The sequence below is a fragment of the Bombina bombina genome, chromosome 6, assembly GCF_027579735.1.
Source record: "Bombina bombina isolate aBomBom1 chromosome 6, aBomBom1.pri, whole genome shotgun sequence".
In the NCBI taxonomy this organism is placed as follows: Eukaryota; Metazoa; Chordata; class Amphibia; order Anura; family Bombinatoridae; genus Bombina; species Bombina bombina.
This window is the reverse complement of record NC_069504.1, coordinates 666,391,545-666,408,250: the sequence shown is the minus strand read 5'-3', so window position 1 is coordinate 666,408,250 and position 16,706 is coordinate 666,391,545. Positions and strand designations below refer to the sequence as shown.

At 38.0% G+C, this 16,706-nt stretch overlaps 1 non-coding gene across 1 annotated transcript; it reads left to right on the top strand.

The window, feature by feature from the left end:
- The first annotated feature begins 16,288 nt into the window (after positions 1 to 16,288).
- On the top strand, positions 16,289 to 16,361 carry TRNAR-UCG (transfer RNA arginine (anticodon UCG)). The gene has a single exon. It is a non-coding gene; the product is annotated as a tRNA-Arg (tRNA).
- The last annotated feature ends 345 nt before the right edge of the window (positions 16,362 to 16,706 follow it).

Genomic DNA, 16,706 nt, shown 5'->3' with positions numbered 1-16,706 from the left:
ATTATCAAGCCAGTATGACTTTAGGTTACTACAGTGCTGCTAGCTAACATACAAGCCAACATAATGTCATTCATGCTTTGTAAGACGATAACATATAGCATATAACTGTGTGAAGTCTATATTGTACAGGGCGTTTAGGTAAGTTTATTATTAAAGTAAAGCATTGAGTATACAGAAAATATTCTATAATTAAAATATACTGGAACAGATTTATTAGAGCCATAAAGCATAACCTGTGAGGACAAAGAATTGGATTGATCTTCAATACTTATTGGAAAGCTGGAACATTAATTATGTTGAACAGATCTGTAGAACAGAGTTGTATAAATGTATAGGTTTCAATAAAGAATAGAAGCTTTTGGGAGTTGTGATGATTTTAAGATTATTATTATCCAGTACTGTACATTCAGTTTCAGGATGGGATGATTATCACCCCCTTGAAAATTCCTTGCTAGCTGTAACATTTTAACTTAATTACCTTGTTGTTGACAGTCTATTCTGCAGCTTTCTCTTTTGAGTCACACTGCCCCTAGAGTTTCTATGGAAACTGTCTGCCCAACACAGCAGTGACTTCTAGCTCGATAGGATCAAAATGAACATGTTGTGCTTCATCGAAAATAAACAAGATGAACTGTTATTCATTGTATATTTGGAATTTGACAGTACACAAATCAGCTTGATAAAATAAAAATGTTTTCTGCATATACAACAACATGTTGCATTTAAAAATAATTATAGACTAATAATAAAAAAGTACATGGATACCAAGGGATGATTGGTAAAGTGTGTCTTGCTAACCAGTGCAACATAACCCTCTGATAAATGCCAATGTGCAAATGTGTTCCAAGTTATTACACGTATTTAAATGTAGAATAAATTCTACACAGATTCAAAACTTACACTTGAAAGTGGCACATAAGAGGTTGCATGGTGCTGTTATGATTGATTTGTTAAAAAAAAAGATGCGAAATGCCTAGCTTATATTATTACACATGCATTTATTGTGCACATTATTGAAAATACTCAGAGAATTGAATGAGATAATCAGCTCTATGAACAATCAGTTTATTAGTCCATACAGCTCTGGTTAACGCATGCAAACAGGCTACTGGTGTGTGACAATGTCACCTCTTGCTAGCTCTACAATTATGCATGTGAACAAATATCTTGGGCTAATTGCTCATTGGTTGAAAGACAGCTCCAACAGCTCTATTGGTTGACAAGGACAAACCTCATATTGCTATAAAAAAAAATCAGAAGGTAATCATCTTACATATTTTCTTGGTAAATACGCATATGGTGGTCTGGTAGCAGAAAAAAAAATTCAAAGAAGAAGTAAGGGTCTGAGACCCTGAACATCGCAAATGGATGTGCCAATGTTTTAGTGTTTCTCTAAATTGGGGTGTGAGAACAGGGCCACTGAAGTGTCTTGCTGGGTGTAAGGGTGTAAATGAGAGCTATAGCTAAAACAAGGTGTTTGAGAGCATGTGTGCTCTAAGTTCCATGGGTTCACAATGGTCTAGGTTACAAGGGAGCACAAACATATTAGCTCTATTAAGCGCTAACAATGTTAAAGATAAATCAATAGCTCTCTTATTCTTGCACTCATATTACAAGTTGAAAGTAAAATGGAAGTTCTAGAGTGAAAGCCTCAGGCATCTTAACATTGTCCACACCAAATGAATTAGAGATATAAAGAATGCTTGCTCAGAATTCCTACACAGTAAAAATAAATGCTCATTAAAATATTACATTATAGATCAGAAAGTTTTTGCTTTCTTTATCAGCATGTTATTTTTTTATAACAATTGCATCTGTCCGTAGGGAAATCACTACCATATTTATGAAAATTCAAGATCAATGCAACATGAGTGAGTTTAGATATTATATTGTATTTGTGATAAGTAAAAGTCAACATAATACTTTCAGAATATAGATAGAGCATGCAAATAATTTCAGAAAGATTTTTTTTCTTTTTTTATTTACTTCTGTTTTCTTTCTCTTGTATCTTTGGTTGAAATGTTGCCCCTTAATAACAATGTAATACAATATTTACTTCCGTGAAAAGGATTATGAATGTGAAAAAAAAAAAGAAAAAAAAGAGATTGAAATCACAAACTCTTCAAATAATAGTATGGTTGCACATTGCTTAATATGTTTTACAAAGAAAAACACATCTTGTCATATACCTATTCAAGTACATAACAAATATCAAAACTGCAGACATCTGTTCCAACTAAATCTTGGCTGAGCAACAGGCTGCACAGTCAGTGCAAATAAAGTATTCGCATCCAAAATCCCAATGACTTTGTCCAAAAGCCCTTCTTCAACATAAAAAAATGCCCTGTGATGCTGAATATACCTGAGGGGTTCAAATAACCACAGACAGTAACTTACATATAATAACCTCACAATTCACCAAGGATAGCAATTATCAGCCATTCACCAAACCTGGTGTGTCACATGATCTAGACCCTCAGCATATCATCACCTGCAACTGAACCAGGGTGTGCAAAACAAGATATAGTAAGTAGTCTGTAGTAAACCTCCTTCATCCACATTGAAGATAACAGCACTCAGCTGGGACAAAATTACAAAATCCAGATGCAGCTAGAGCATATTCAAGCTTATTGCATTATGTTTACTTAGCCCAAAAAATGCCTTTCACCCCAAACTTCTTGAAATATTTTCATCTGTTTGCAAGAAGACTCATTCCTAAAAAGATGTGGGCCAAAAATGCATGTCACAAGTATTTTATTTATTAGAAGCTAGAACTGCTTTGTTGGATCCCGTTGGATTGTGCAATAACCAATGTGAGGAAGGTGAGGAGATTAATAGGGGTCCAATAAGATCTAACCTGAAACCCGCCTCACCTTACATGCCTCAAACCTCCCTATGACCTAGTGTGCTATTTTTTTTAAGTGTGTTCAGCATGAAATTGAACAAGTGATGTATATGGGAATTGTTTCTGATAATTTTACATATAAAGTCAGCACTTAATAAACTGATGTCGCATAAATAATTGGTAATTAAATGCTCAGATAAGGGTGGTGACTTGGTCAGTATGAACCAGAGATTTTTACTATCAGCTAGATTACAAGTTTTGCATTATGGTGCGGTACGGCTATACAGCTGAAAAATTGGCCATTACACGTGGAATGGCAGGTCTCCCGTATTACAAGTCGCGGTGGTATAGCTATAGCGCAAGCGTTTTAGGCTGTAATGCAACGATCAATACCACACTCAAAAAATGACATTTGAGTGTGGGATTTTCCATAGCGCTGTATTACAGGCTGTTCGGGCAGACTATAACGCTAGCGTTATAGCTTATACCACCGTGATAGATTCCGCGATCTGAGACCAGTAGTTATGGATTTTGCAAAACAAATATGTTTCACAAAACTCATAACTAAAATGTTACAAAGTACACCAACACCCATAAACTACCTATCAACCCCTAAACCGCCACCTTCACCCATCACAAAAAACTATATTAAACTTATTAACCCCTAAATCACCGCCCACTCACATCGCCAAGGCTAAATAAATCTAGTAACCCCTAAACCGCCAACACTATAATAAAACTATTAAGCCCTAAACTGCCGGTCCCCCACATTGCTACTAATAAATTAAAGCTTTTAATCCCTAAACTGCCAGCCCCCCACATCGCAACACACTAAAATAAACTATTAGCCCCTTAATCTAACACCCACTAACTTAAAATTAAATTTACAATATAACTATTGTAAAATAAATAAAAACTTACCTGTGAAATTAAAATAAAAACTAAGTTTAAACTATAAATTAAACTAACATTACTATTTTAAATAATTAAAAGAAACGAAAAATAAAAAACCTAACATTACAAAATTATAAAATCCTAACACTACGAATAAAAATAAACTAACATTATAAAAAATAATAAACACTAACATTACGAAAAATAAGAAAAAATCTAAGATTACAAAGAAAATAAACAAAATTATCCAAAATAATAAAAATTACACCTAATCTAATAGCCCTATAAAAACAAAAAAGCCCCCTCAAAATACAGGGAGTGCAGAATTATTAGGCAAATGAGTATTTTGACCACATCATCCTCTTTATGCATGTTGTCTTACTCCAAGCTGTATAGGCTCGAAAGCCTACTACCAATTAAGCATATTAGGTGATGTGCATCTCTGTAATGAGAAGGGGTGTGGTCTAATACATCAACACCCTATATCAGGTGTGCATAATTATTAGGCAACTTCCTTTCCTTTGGCAAAATGGGTCAAAAGAAGGACTTGACAGGCTCAAAAAAGTCAAAAATAGTGAGATATCTTGCAGAGGGATGCAGCACTCTTAAAATTACAAAGCTTCTGAAGCGTGATCATCGAACAATCAAGCGTTTCATTCAAAATAGTCAACAGGGTCGCATGAAGCGTGTGGAAAAACCAAGGCACAAAATAACTGCCCATGAACTGAGAAAAGTCAAGCGTGCAGCTGCCAAGATGCCACTTGCCACCAGTTTGGCCATATTTCAGAGCTGCAACATCACTGGAGTGCCCAAAAGCACAAGGTGTGCAATACTCAGAGACATGGCCAAGGTAAGAAAGGCTGAAAGACGACCACCACTGAACAAGACACACAAGCTGAAACGTCAAGACTGGGCCAAGAAATATCTCAAGACTGATTTTTCTAAGGTTTTATGGACTGATGAAATGAGAGTGAGTCTTGATGGGCCAGATGGATGGGCCCGTGGCTGGATTGGAAAGGGCAGAGAGCTCCAGTCCGACTCAGACGCCAGCAAGGTGGAGGTGGAGTACTGGTTTGGGCTGGTATCATCAAAGATGAGCTTGTGGGGCCTTTTCGGGTTGAGGATGGAGTCAAGCTCAACTCCCAGTCCTACTGCCAGTTTCTGGAAGACACCTTCATCAAGCAGTGGTACAGGAAGAAGTCTGCATCCTTCAAGAAAAACATGATTTTCATGCAGGACAATGCTCCATCACACGCGTCCAAGTACTCCACAGCGTGGCTGGCAAGAAAGGGTATAAAAGAAGAAAATCTAATGACATGGCCTCCTTGTTCACCTGATCTGAGCCCCATTGAGAACCTGTGGTCCATCATCAAATGTGAGATTTACAAGGAGGGAAAACAGTACACCTCTCTGAACAGTGTCTGGGAGTCTGTGGTTGCTGCTGCACGCAATGTTGATGGTGAACAGATCAAAACACTGACAGAATCCATGGATGGCAGGCTTTTGAGTGTCCTTGCAAAGAAAGGTGGCTATATTGGTCACTAATTTGTTTTTGTTTTGTTTTTGAATGTCAGAAATGTATATTTGTGAATGTTGAGCTGTTATATTGGTTTCACTGGTAAAAATAAATAATTGAAATGGATATATATTTGTTTTTTTGTTGTTGCCTAATAATTATGCACAGTAATAGTCACCTGCACACACAGATATCCCCCTAAAATAGCTATAACTAAAAACAAACTAAAAACTACTTCCAAAACTATTCAGCTTTGATATTAATGAGTTTTTTGGGTTCATTGAGAACATGGTTGTTGTTCAATAAAAAAATGAATCCTCAAAAATACAACTTGCCTAATAATTCTGCACTCCCTGTAAAAACACCCCCTAATCTAACAATAAACTACAAATAGCCCTTAAAAGTTAAACAGCTCTTTTACCAACAAAAAATTAGAAAGTTCCCCCAACAGTAAAAACCCCCCACCCAACCATCCCCCCATAAATAAAAAACCAAAATAAAAAAAAAATCTAAGCTACCCATTGCCCCTAAAGGGGCATTTGCATGGGCATTGCCCTTAAAAGGACATTCAGCTCTTTTACTGCCCATCCCTAATCTTAAAAAAGAACCCCCCCAAAAAAAAATAACACTAACCCCAGGAAATCTACTCACGGTTCCTAAAGTCCGGACATCCATCTTCATCCAGGCAGTGAGAAGTCTTCATCCAGGTGGCGACATCTTGATCCATCGTGGGGGCATGTTCTATCTTCCTCCCGGTGGCACAGAGCTGTGGAGGCGTGGAGCTGTGGAGACGCGGAGCATCTTTGCTGGCAGCGCGGACATGCAGTGGGGAGGATCATCTTCATATGATCACTGCCGTACACTGAAGTTTGAATGCAAGGTACCCATTTATATATGGGGTACCTTGCATTGCTATTGACTGACATTTTCAAATCAGCCAATAGGATTTAAGTAGCTTTCATCCTATGGACTGATTTTAAAATGTCAGCTAATAGGAATGCAAGGTACCCCATTTTTAAATGGGTACCTTGCATTCAAGCTTCAGTGTACGGCGGTAATCGCATGAAGAGGATCCTCCACGCTGGATGTCCGTGCCGCCGGCAAAGATGCTCCGCACCTTCACAGCTCCATGCCACCGGGATGAAGATAGAAGATGACCCCGCAATGTATCAAGATGTTGCCGCCTGGAAGAAGACTTCTCTCCACCTGGATGAAGATGGATGTCTGGACTTAAGGAACCGTGAGTAGATTTCCTGGGGTTGATATAAGTTTTTTTTTTTGAGGTGTTTTTTATTTTTTAAGACTAGGGATGGGCAGTAAAAGAGCAATTTAAGGGCAATGCCCATACAAATTCCCCTTTAGGGGCAATGGGTAGCTTATGTTTTTAGACTTAGGTTTTTTATTTTTGGGGGGATTGGTTGAGTGGGGAGGCTTTTACTGTTGGGGGACTTTGTAATTTTTTGTAGATAAAAGAGCTGTTTAACTTAGGGAAATGCCCTACAAAAGGCCCTTTTAAGGGCTATTGGTCATTTATTGTTAGGTTAGGGGTGTTTTTATTTTGGGGGGGCTTTTTTATTTGTATAGGGCTATTAGATTAGGTGTAATTTTTATTATTTTGTATAATTTTGTTTATTATTTTTGTAATCTTAGATTTTTTTTATTTTTCGTGATGTTAGTATTTATTATTTTTCATTTATTTGAAATAGTAATTTTAGTTTAAATTATAGCTTAAACTTATTTTTTTTTATTTCACAGGTAAGTTTTTATTTTTTTAAAGATAGTTATATTGTATATAAGTAAAATTTAAAATTAGGAGGATGTTTAGGGATTAATAGTTTAATTTAGTGTCTTGCAATGTGGGTGGCCGGCGGTTTAGGGGTTAATAGGTTTTGTTTATTAGTACCGATATGGGGGCCCAGGGGTTTAGGGGTTAATACGCTTAGTTTATTAGTACTGATGTGGGGGGGGGCTGGCAGTTTAGTGGTTAATAGTTTAAATTTATTAGTACCCATGATGGCTGGCGGTTTAGGGGGTTAATATTTTTAGTTAATTAGTGCTGATGTGGGGGGCCGGCGCTTAAGAGGTTAATCATTTTATTTTGTGTCGGTGATATTGGGGGCAGCGGTTTAGGGGTTAATCATTTTGTTTAGTGTCGGCGATGTCGGGGTGGCGGTTTAGAGGTTAATAAAAAATTTTTTAGCCTAGGTGATGTCGGGGGCAGCAGATTAGGGGTTAATAGGTTTATTTAGTGTTGGCGATGTCAGGGAGCGGTGGATTAGGGGTGTTTAGACTATGGGTTTATGTTAGGGTGTTAGGTTTAAAAGTAACTTTCTTTTCCCCATAGACATCAATGGGGTTGCGTTACGGCATCTCTATTCCACGATCGCAGGTGTTTTTCTAACACTTCCTCCCCATTGATGTCTATGGGGGAAAGCGTGCACGAGCACATAAACTCAGCCGTTGACTTTTGTGCGGTATGGAGCTTATTACACCATAACACACAGCACAAGGAGGTTTTTCAGCAACTTGTAATGGCAGTGCTATGGAAAGTGCGATAACGCAAATTTCTTTGCGTTCTTCATGCACCCAGTTTAGTGCACAACTTGTTATCTTGCTGTTAGTTAAGCAGACTGGGTAACAAGGACTATTATGCACAGGTTGACAAGTTGACATTTGAGAAATCGTGTGCTGATCTTCTCCTTACTTTATGATACTAGACAGAAGAGACTGATCTCTTACGTTGAATTTAATTTTCTTTTTCAGAAAGATCCTGTAATTCCCACTTTCTATTGGTTATGAAAGTTACAAAAGACTATGCCCTATCATGTCTGGAATTGGGGGCCCCACTGAGAGTATAAGTAGAGTGGACCAGTTTTTTAAGACTCTTTTTTAAAACTTTGACTTTTGTATGTGTTAGACACATTTGATGTCTTGAGGAGGCTTGATAGTTTAAAGGTTCAACCTTATACATTATTTACTTCATTGAATATAGAATCTCTGTACTCATCAATCCCACGTGCAATGAGATTGAGAGCAGTATGGAGTTTCCTTGAAACTAGAGGGACACATTTCTCGGAACACACTAATTTGTTATATTTATTCCAATTTATTCTGACTAACAATATCTTTATTTGTAATGGTAACTTTTATAGGCAGTTTCAAGGTACAGCTATTGGAGCCACAAGTTCATGCACTTATGCATGTCTCCATCTTAGATTTTGGGAGATAGATGAAGTGTTTGCTAGAGATGATGGGTGGGTAGATGAAAATGTGGCACTCTGGATTCACTTTGTGGATGGTATTCTTTTGTGGGAGGGTAAAGAAGAACAATTTAAAAAGTTTGTTTAAATACAGAATCAGAGTGAATAAAAGGTGTTCCTAACAAGTCAGTGTAGTAGTGTTGAGATCAGAAAATTTAGGGGTGGGTAATCCCTTCTAACTGAGGTATACAGGAAAGAGATGGCTACAAATAGGCTATTACATCATGGGAGTCATCATTAAATTTGAAAATCAGGAATATCCTGGGACAGTTTGTTCAGTTACAAATTAACTGCTTTTCAGATGATTGTTTTAAGGAAAAAGCATGCTATTTAGCATAGAGGTTCAGTGGAAGGGGATATTACAAAATAGCCAATTAAAAGGCATGGGCAGGGTGAGGCATTTATCATGCCATTATTTGCTGTATCCTAAGAAAGGAGAACAAAATCACCCTCCAATTAGAATTATCACACAATTTAACTTTCATTGGTGCAAAAGTAGGGATATTATGACCAAGTATTGCACATGTCACACACTGATGTTAATGTGAATCCATTTATAACTGATTTCCACTTTAATTTATAACTGATTTCCCCTCAATTACTTCCAGAAGAGCACACAATTTGATAGATAAATCGGTTAGGAGTGCATTTGTTAGATCTGCTGAAATAAAATGTGGCTGTCATAGATGCACATGTGACTGGATGAGCCCCTTGTGAGAGATGTGTATACTGTAAACAGCTCACATATCTGCATCCTCAGGATGCTCTTCTAGAATTAAACAAAGAATCAATTGTGATACAGTTGGTATGGTTTACCTTTTATCCTGTAGGTGCCGTAATTTCTAGGGGCCAGATTACAAGTGGATCATTATTTTTAGCACGGGTCATGATAGCAGTATTACAAGTTGAAAGTAAACACATTTGTTTGAGCACAATTTTACCAAACGGGTTTATGTGACTGAAGACCTAGCGTAAAGTGTTAAAACTAACGCCTAGATTTAGAGTTTTGCAGCCAAAGGGGTGCGTTAGCTACGCATGCTTTTTTTCCCCCGCAGCTTTTAAATACCGCTGGTATTTAGAGTTCACAGAATGGCTGGGTTTTCAGTGCGTTAGGCTCCAAAAAGGGAGCGTAGAGCATAATTTAACGCCACTGCAACTCTCGATACCAGCGGTGCTTACGGACGCGGCCAGCTTAAAAAACGTGCTCGTGCACGATTCCCCCATAGAAAACAATGGGGCAGTTTGAGCTGAAAAAAAACCTAACACCTGCAAAAAGCAGCGTTCAGCTCCTAACGCAGCCCCATTGTTTTCTATGGGGAAACACTTCCTACGTCTGCACCTAACACTCTAACATGAACCCAGAGTCTAAACACCCCTAAACTTACACTTATTAACCCCTAATCTGCCGCCCCCGCTATTGCTGACACCTGCATATTATTATTAACCCCTAATCTGCCGCTCCGTAAACCGCTGCAACATACATTATAGTTATGTACCCCTAATCTGCTGCCCCTAACACCGCCGACCCCTATATTATATTTATTAACCCCTAATCTGCCCCCCACAACGCAGTGATCGTCGCCGCCAGCTATCTACAATAATTAACCCCTAATCTGCCGATCGGAGCTCACCGCTACTATAATAAATGTATTAACCCCTAAAGCTAAGTCTAACCCTAACACTAACACCCCCCTAAGTTAAATATAATTTTTATCTAACGAAATAAATTAACTCTTATTAAATAAATTATTCCTATTTAAAGCTAAATACTTACCTGTAAAATAAACCCTAATATAGCTACAATATAAATTATAATTATATTGTAGCTATTTTAGGATTAATATTTATTTTACAGGCAACTTTGTATTTATTTTAACCAGGTACAATAGCTATTAAATAGTTAAGAACTATTTAATAGCTACCTAGTTAAAATAATTACAAAATTACCTGTAAAATAAATCCTAACCTAAGTTACAATTAAACCTAATACTACACTATCAATAAATAAATTAAATACAATACCTACAATTATCTACAATTAAACCTCACTACACTATCAATAAATTAATTAAATACAATACCTACAAATAAATACAATGAAATAAACTAACTAAAGTACAAAAAATAAAAAAAAGCTAAGTTACAAAAAATAAAAAAATATTTACAAACATTAGAAAAATATTACAACAATTTTAAACTAATTACACCTACTCTAAGCCCCCTAATAAAATAACAAAGACCCCCAAAATAAAAAAATGCCCTACCCTATTCTAAATTAAAAAAGTTCAAAGCTCTTTTACCTTACCAGCCCTGAAAAGGGCCATTTGCGGGGCATGCCCCAAAGAATTCAGCTCTTTTGCCTGTAAAAAAAAAAACATACAATACCCCCCCCAACATTACAACCCACCATCGGAACAGCCAATAGAATGCAAGATCAATCCGATTGGCTGATTGGATCAGCCAATCAGATTGATCTTGATTCTGATTGGCTGATTCCATCAGCCAATCAGAATTTTCCTACCTTAATTCCGATTGGCTGATAGAATCCTATCAGCCAATCGGAATTCGAGGGACGCCATCTTGGATGACGTCCCTTAAAGGAACCATCATTCGTCGGGAAGTCGTCGGTGAAGATGGATGGATCTGCGCTGGAGGTCTTGAAGATCAGCCGGTCATCATCGGATTGAAGAACATAGAAGATGCGGCTTGGAAGAAGATGTTTGCCGGTCCGGATGTCCTCTTCTGCCCGCTTGGATCAAGACTTCAGCCGGAGGATGGACGTCACTCTTCAGCCCCCGCTTGGGCTTGGATCAACACTTCCGAGGCTTGGATCAAGACTTCCGAGGATGGATCGGTGAACCTGGCATGGTGAAGATAAGGTAGGAAGATCTTCAGGGGCTTAGTGTTAGGTTTATTTAAGGGGGGTTTGGGTTAGATTAGGGGTATGTGGGTTGTGGGTTGTAATGTTGGGGGGGGGTATTGTATGGTTTTTTTACAGGCAAAAGAGCTGAATTCTTTGGGGCATGCCCCGCAAATGGCCCTTTTCAGGGCTGGTAAGGTAAAAGAGCTTCGAACTTTTGAAATTTAGAATAGGGTAGGGCATTTTTTTATTTTGGGGGTCTTTGTTATTTTATTAGGTGGGCTTAGAGTAGGTGTAATTAGTTTAAATTGTTGTAATATTTTTCTAATGTTTGTAAATATTTTTTTTATTTTTTGTAACTTAGTTCTTTTTTATTTTTTGTACTTTAGTTAGTTTATTTAATTGTAGTTATTTGTAGGTATTTTATTTAATTAATTTATTGATAGTGTAGTGTTAGGTTTAATTGTAGGTAATTGTAGGTAGTTTATTTAATTTATATATTGATAGTGTAGTGTTAGGTTTAATTGTAACTTAGGTTAGGATTTATTTTACAGGTAATTTTGTAATTATTTTAACTATTTTAGCTATTAAATAGTTATTAACTATTTAATAGCTATTGTACCTGATTAAAATAAATACAAAGTTGCCTGTAAAATAAATATTAATCCTAAAATAGCTACAATATAATTATTATTTATATTGTAGCTATATTAGGGTTTATTTTACAGGTAAGTATTTAGCTTTAAATAGGAATAATTTATATAATAAGAGTTAATTTATTTCGTTAGATTTAAATTATATTTAACTTAGGGGGGTGTTAGTGTTAGGGTTAGACTTAGCTTTAGGGGTTAAAAAATTTATTAGAATAGCGGTGAGCTCTGGTCGGCAGATTAGGGGTTAATGTTTGAAGTTAGGTGTCGGCGATGTTAGGGAGGGCAGATTAGGGGTTAATACTATTTATTATAGGGTTATTGAGGCGGGAGTGAGGCTGATTAGGGGTTAATAACTTTATTATAGTAGCGGTGCGGTCCGCTCGGCAGATTAGGGGTTAATAAGTGTAGGTAGGTGGCGGCGATGTTGGGGGGGGCAGATTAGGGGTTAATAAATATAATATAGGGGTCGGCGGTGTTAGGGGCAGCAGATTAGGGGTACATAGGGATAATTTAGCTGGCGGCGCTTTGCGGTCGGCAGATTAGGGGTTAATTATTGTAGGTAGCTGGCGGCGACGTTGTGGGGGGCAGGTTAGGGGTTAATAAATATAATATAGGGGTCGGCGGTGTTAGGGGCAGCAGATTAGGGGTACATAAGGATAACGTAGGTGGCGGCGCTTTGCGGTCGGCAGATTAGGGGTTAATTATTCTAGGTAGCTGGCAGCGACGTTGTGGGGGGCAGGTTAGGGGTTATTAAATATAATATAGGGGTCGGCAGTGTTAGGGGCATCAGATTAGGGGTACATAAGTATAACGTAGGTGGCGGTCGGCAGATTAGGGGTTAAAAAAATTTAATCGAGTGGCGGTGATGTGGGGGGGCCTCGGTTTAGGGGTACATAGGTAGTTTATGGGTGTTAGTGTACTTTAGAGCACAGTAGTTAAGAGCTTTATGAACCGGCGTTAGCCCAAAAAGCTCTTAACTCCTGTTTTTTTTCTGCGGCTGGAGTTTTGTCATTAGATTTCTAACGCTCACTTCAGCCAAGACTCTAAATACCGGCGTTAGAAAGATCCCATTGAAAAGATAGGATACGCAAATGGCATAGGGGGATCTGCGGTATGGAAAAGTCACGGCTGGAAAGTGAGTGTTAGACCCTTTCCTGACTGACTCCAAATACCAGCGGGCGGTAAAAACCAGTGTTAGGAGCCTCTAACGCTGGTTTTCACGGCTACCGCCCAACTCTAAATCTAGGCGTAAATGTGCACCAAACAACATAAATACATTAAAATGAAGTATTACGCTCATAATAAAAAGTTATATAAGGTTTAAGAGGTATATTATATATGACATGGTGTTTAAATGGAAAGGGTTATATTGTATATTTATATATATATATATATATATATATATATATATATCCTATATTATAAAAGGCCAAGGCCAAGTGTGTTTGTCTGAAGCCGTCATGTGCAGTAGAGACTGCGCGCGGACAAATACACCTGGCCTTCAGCTGCAGAGTAGTGCGCACTGCGGAAGCTGCCTGGTGGGGGGCGTGACCGGCATCGGGCGTGCCGTGATGGGGGCGTGGCCGGTGGGCGTGGCAGACATGATGAGGGGCGTGGCCGGCGGGCGTGACAAGGGGGTGCAGAATTATTAGGCAAGTTGTATTTTTGATGATTAATTTTATTATTGAACAACAACCATGTTCTCAATGAACCCAAAAAACTCATTAATATCAAAGCTGAATAGTTTTGGAAGTAGTTTTTAGTTTGTTTTTAGTTATAGCTATTTTAGGGGGATATCTGTGTGTGCAGGTGACTATTACTGTGCATAATTATTAGGCAACTTAACAAAAAACAAATATATACCCATTTCAATTATTTATTTTTACCAGTGAAACCAATATAACATCTCAACATTCACAAATATACATTTCTGACATTCAAAAACAAAACAAAAACAAATCAGTGACCAATATAGCCACCTTTCTTTGCAAGGAAACTCAAAAGCCTGCCATCCATGGATTCTGTCAGTGTTTTGATCTGTTCACCATCAACATTGCGTGCAGCAGCAACCACAGCCTCCCAGACACTGTTCAGAGAGGTGTACTGTTTTCCCTCCTTGTAAATCTCACATTTGATGATGGACCACAGGTTCTCAATGGGGTTCAGATCAGGTGAACAAGGAGGCCATGTCATTAGATTTTCTTCTTTTATACCCTTTCTTGCCAGCCACGCTGTGGAGTACTTGGACGCGTGTGATGGAACATTGTCCTGCATGAAAATCATGTTTTTCTTGAAGGATGCAGACTTCTTCCTGTACCACTGCTTGAAGAAGGTGTCTTCCAGAAACTGGCAGTAGGACTGGAAGTTGAGCTTGACTCCATCCTCAACCCGAAAAGGCCCCACAAGCTCATCTTTGATGATACCAGCCCAAACCAGTACTCCACCTCCACCTTGCTGGCGTCTGAGTCGGACTGGAGCTCTCTGCCCTTTACCAATCCAGCCACGGGCCCATCCATCTGGCCCATCAAGACTCACTCTCATTTCATCAGTCCATAAAACCTTAGAAAAATCAGTCTTGAGATATTTCTTGGCCCAGTCTTGACGTTTCAGCTTGTGTGTCTTGTTCAGTGGTGGTCGTCTTTCAGCCTTTCTTACCTTGGCCATGTCTCTGAGTATTGCACACCTTGTGCTTTTGGGCACTCCAGTGATGTTGCAGCTCTGAAATATGGCCAAACTGGTGGCAAGTGGCATCTTGGCAGCTGCACGCTTGACTTTTCTCAGTTCATGGGCAGTTATTTTGCGCCTTGGTTTTTCCACACGCTTCTTGCGACCCTGTTGACTATTTTGTATGAAACGCTTGATTGTTCGATGATCACGCTTCAGAAGCTTTGCAATTTTAAGAGTGCTGCATCCCTCTGCTAGATATCTCACTATTTTTTACTTTTCTGAGCCTGTCAAGTCCTTCTTTTGACCCATTTTGCCAAAGGAAAGGAAGTTGCCTAATAATTATGCACACCTGATATAGGGTGTTGATGTCATTAGACCACACCCCTTCTCATTACAGAGATGCACATCACCTAATATGCTTAATTGGTAGTAGGCTTTCGAGCCTATACAGCTTGGAGTAAGACAACATGCATAAAGAGGATGATGTGGTCAAAATACTAATTTGCCTAATAATTCTGCACTCCCTGTATATATATATATATATATATATATATATATATATATATATATATATATATATATAGAACAGAAAGAGAACAAAAATGAACTATATAGCTCTGTTTCTATCTCATACAAGAGATATTATAATCAAAATACTAATTTTAGCATGGACGTCTATATATTATAATATATATATATATTACTTATAGATATCGTAATTGTATGGTGTGGGCAGTCTTTCTTTAAAGCAAAATGTATACAAATTATATACAATATATGTAAGTCCTTGAATCGTAATTATAAAGAATGCATTGTATGCATAAATCCCAGGACAAATGAGGTAAGGTAGTGGCACTGCATGGGAGCACTCTTATTGTGCACTGTTAGGATCAGAATATGTCTTGTAGTTCTTATCTCCTTTACGCCTCCAGAACTCCGTAATGCTTTCTGGGTGAGAAAGCCGCAATAGTATGATATGCAATTGTTAGTAACAGTTTCTATTCACTTCAAGCCAATCTGATAACCCCAGTTAGTGTGATGTAAACTGTTTAGTATGCAGGAAAACCGGATCACCCGGTGTACAAAAGTCAATATAGATTACTTTATCTTGATTCATCTAACGCTTTTCGAAAGATGGATTAGGATATTTCCTTCTTCGTCAGAGACCAAGCAAGTCTCTGAGGAAGAAGGAAATATCCTAATCCATCCTTCGAAACACAAATCAAGATAAAGTAAGATATATTCTGCGTGGCCTAATGGATAAGGCGTCTGACTTTGAATCAGAAGATTGAGGGTTTGAGTCCCTTCGTGGTCATTAGTTTTAAAGTTGGGGTAACCAAATGTATTTAGACACCTTTTTCATCTACTGCCTTCAATTGTTGGATTGGTGTAAACCAAGCCACCCAGAAACACTAGTGACTGCATGGCCTAATGGATAAGGCATCTGACTTCAAATCAGAAGATTGAGGGTTTGAGTCTCTTCGTGGTCGTTAGTTTTAAAGTTGAGGTAACCAAATGTATTTAGACACCATTTTCATCTACTGCCAAGAAATTTTTGAATTGGTGTAAACCAAGCCGCACAGAAAACCTTTTGACTGTGTGGCCTAATGGATAAGGCATCTGACTTCGAATCAGAAGATTGAGGGTTCAAGTCCCTTCGTGGTAGTTAGTTTCAAAATTGAGGTAGCCATATGTATTTAGACACTGTTTTTAGCTCCTTCCAAGTAACACAGCAGACTAAACAAATGTCAAGGTGTGTGAATAATAAAGCTTAATTCCCCATAGGCAAATCCATTAGGATTGAAACTGTTTTATGGGATATTTAAAAAACAAAACGGAATATATCTTTTTAAAAGATACTCACACTAGGGGAAATCATACAGACTACAACATTCCTAGGTTGGAGAAAAAAAATGACTCTTTGAGATTACTTCAAGTATTGCTTCATTTCAAAGAGGAAGACATTCATTGACAAAATGCATGGAAACACCTCTTGTATATGTACTGCACA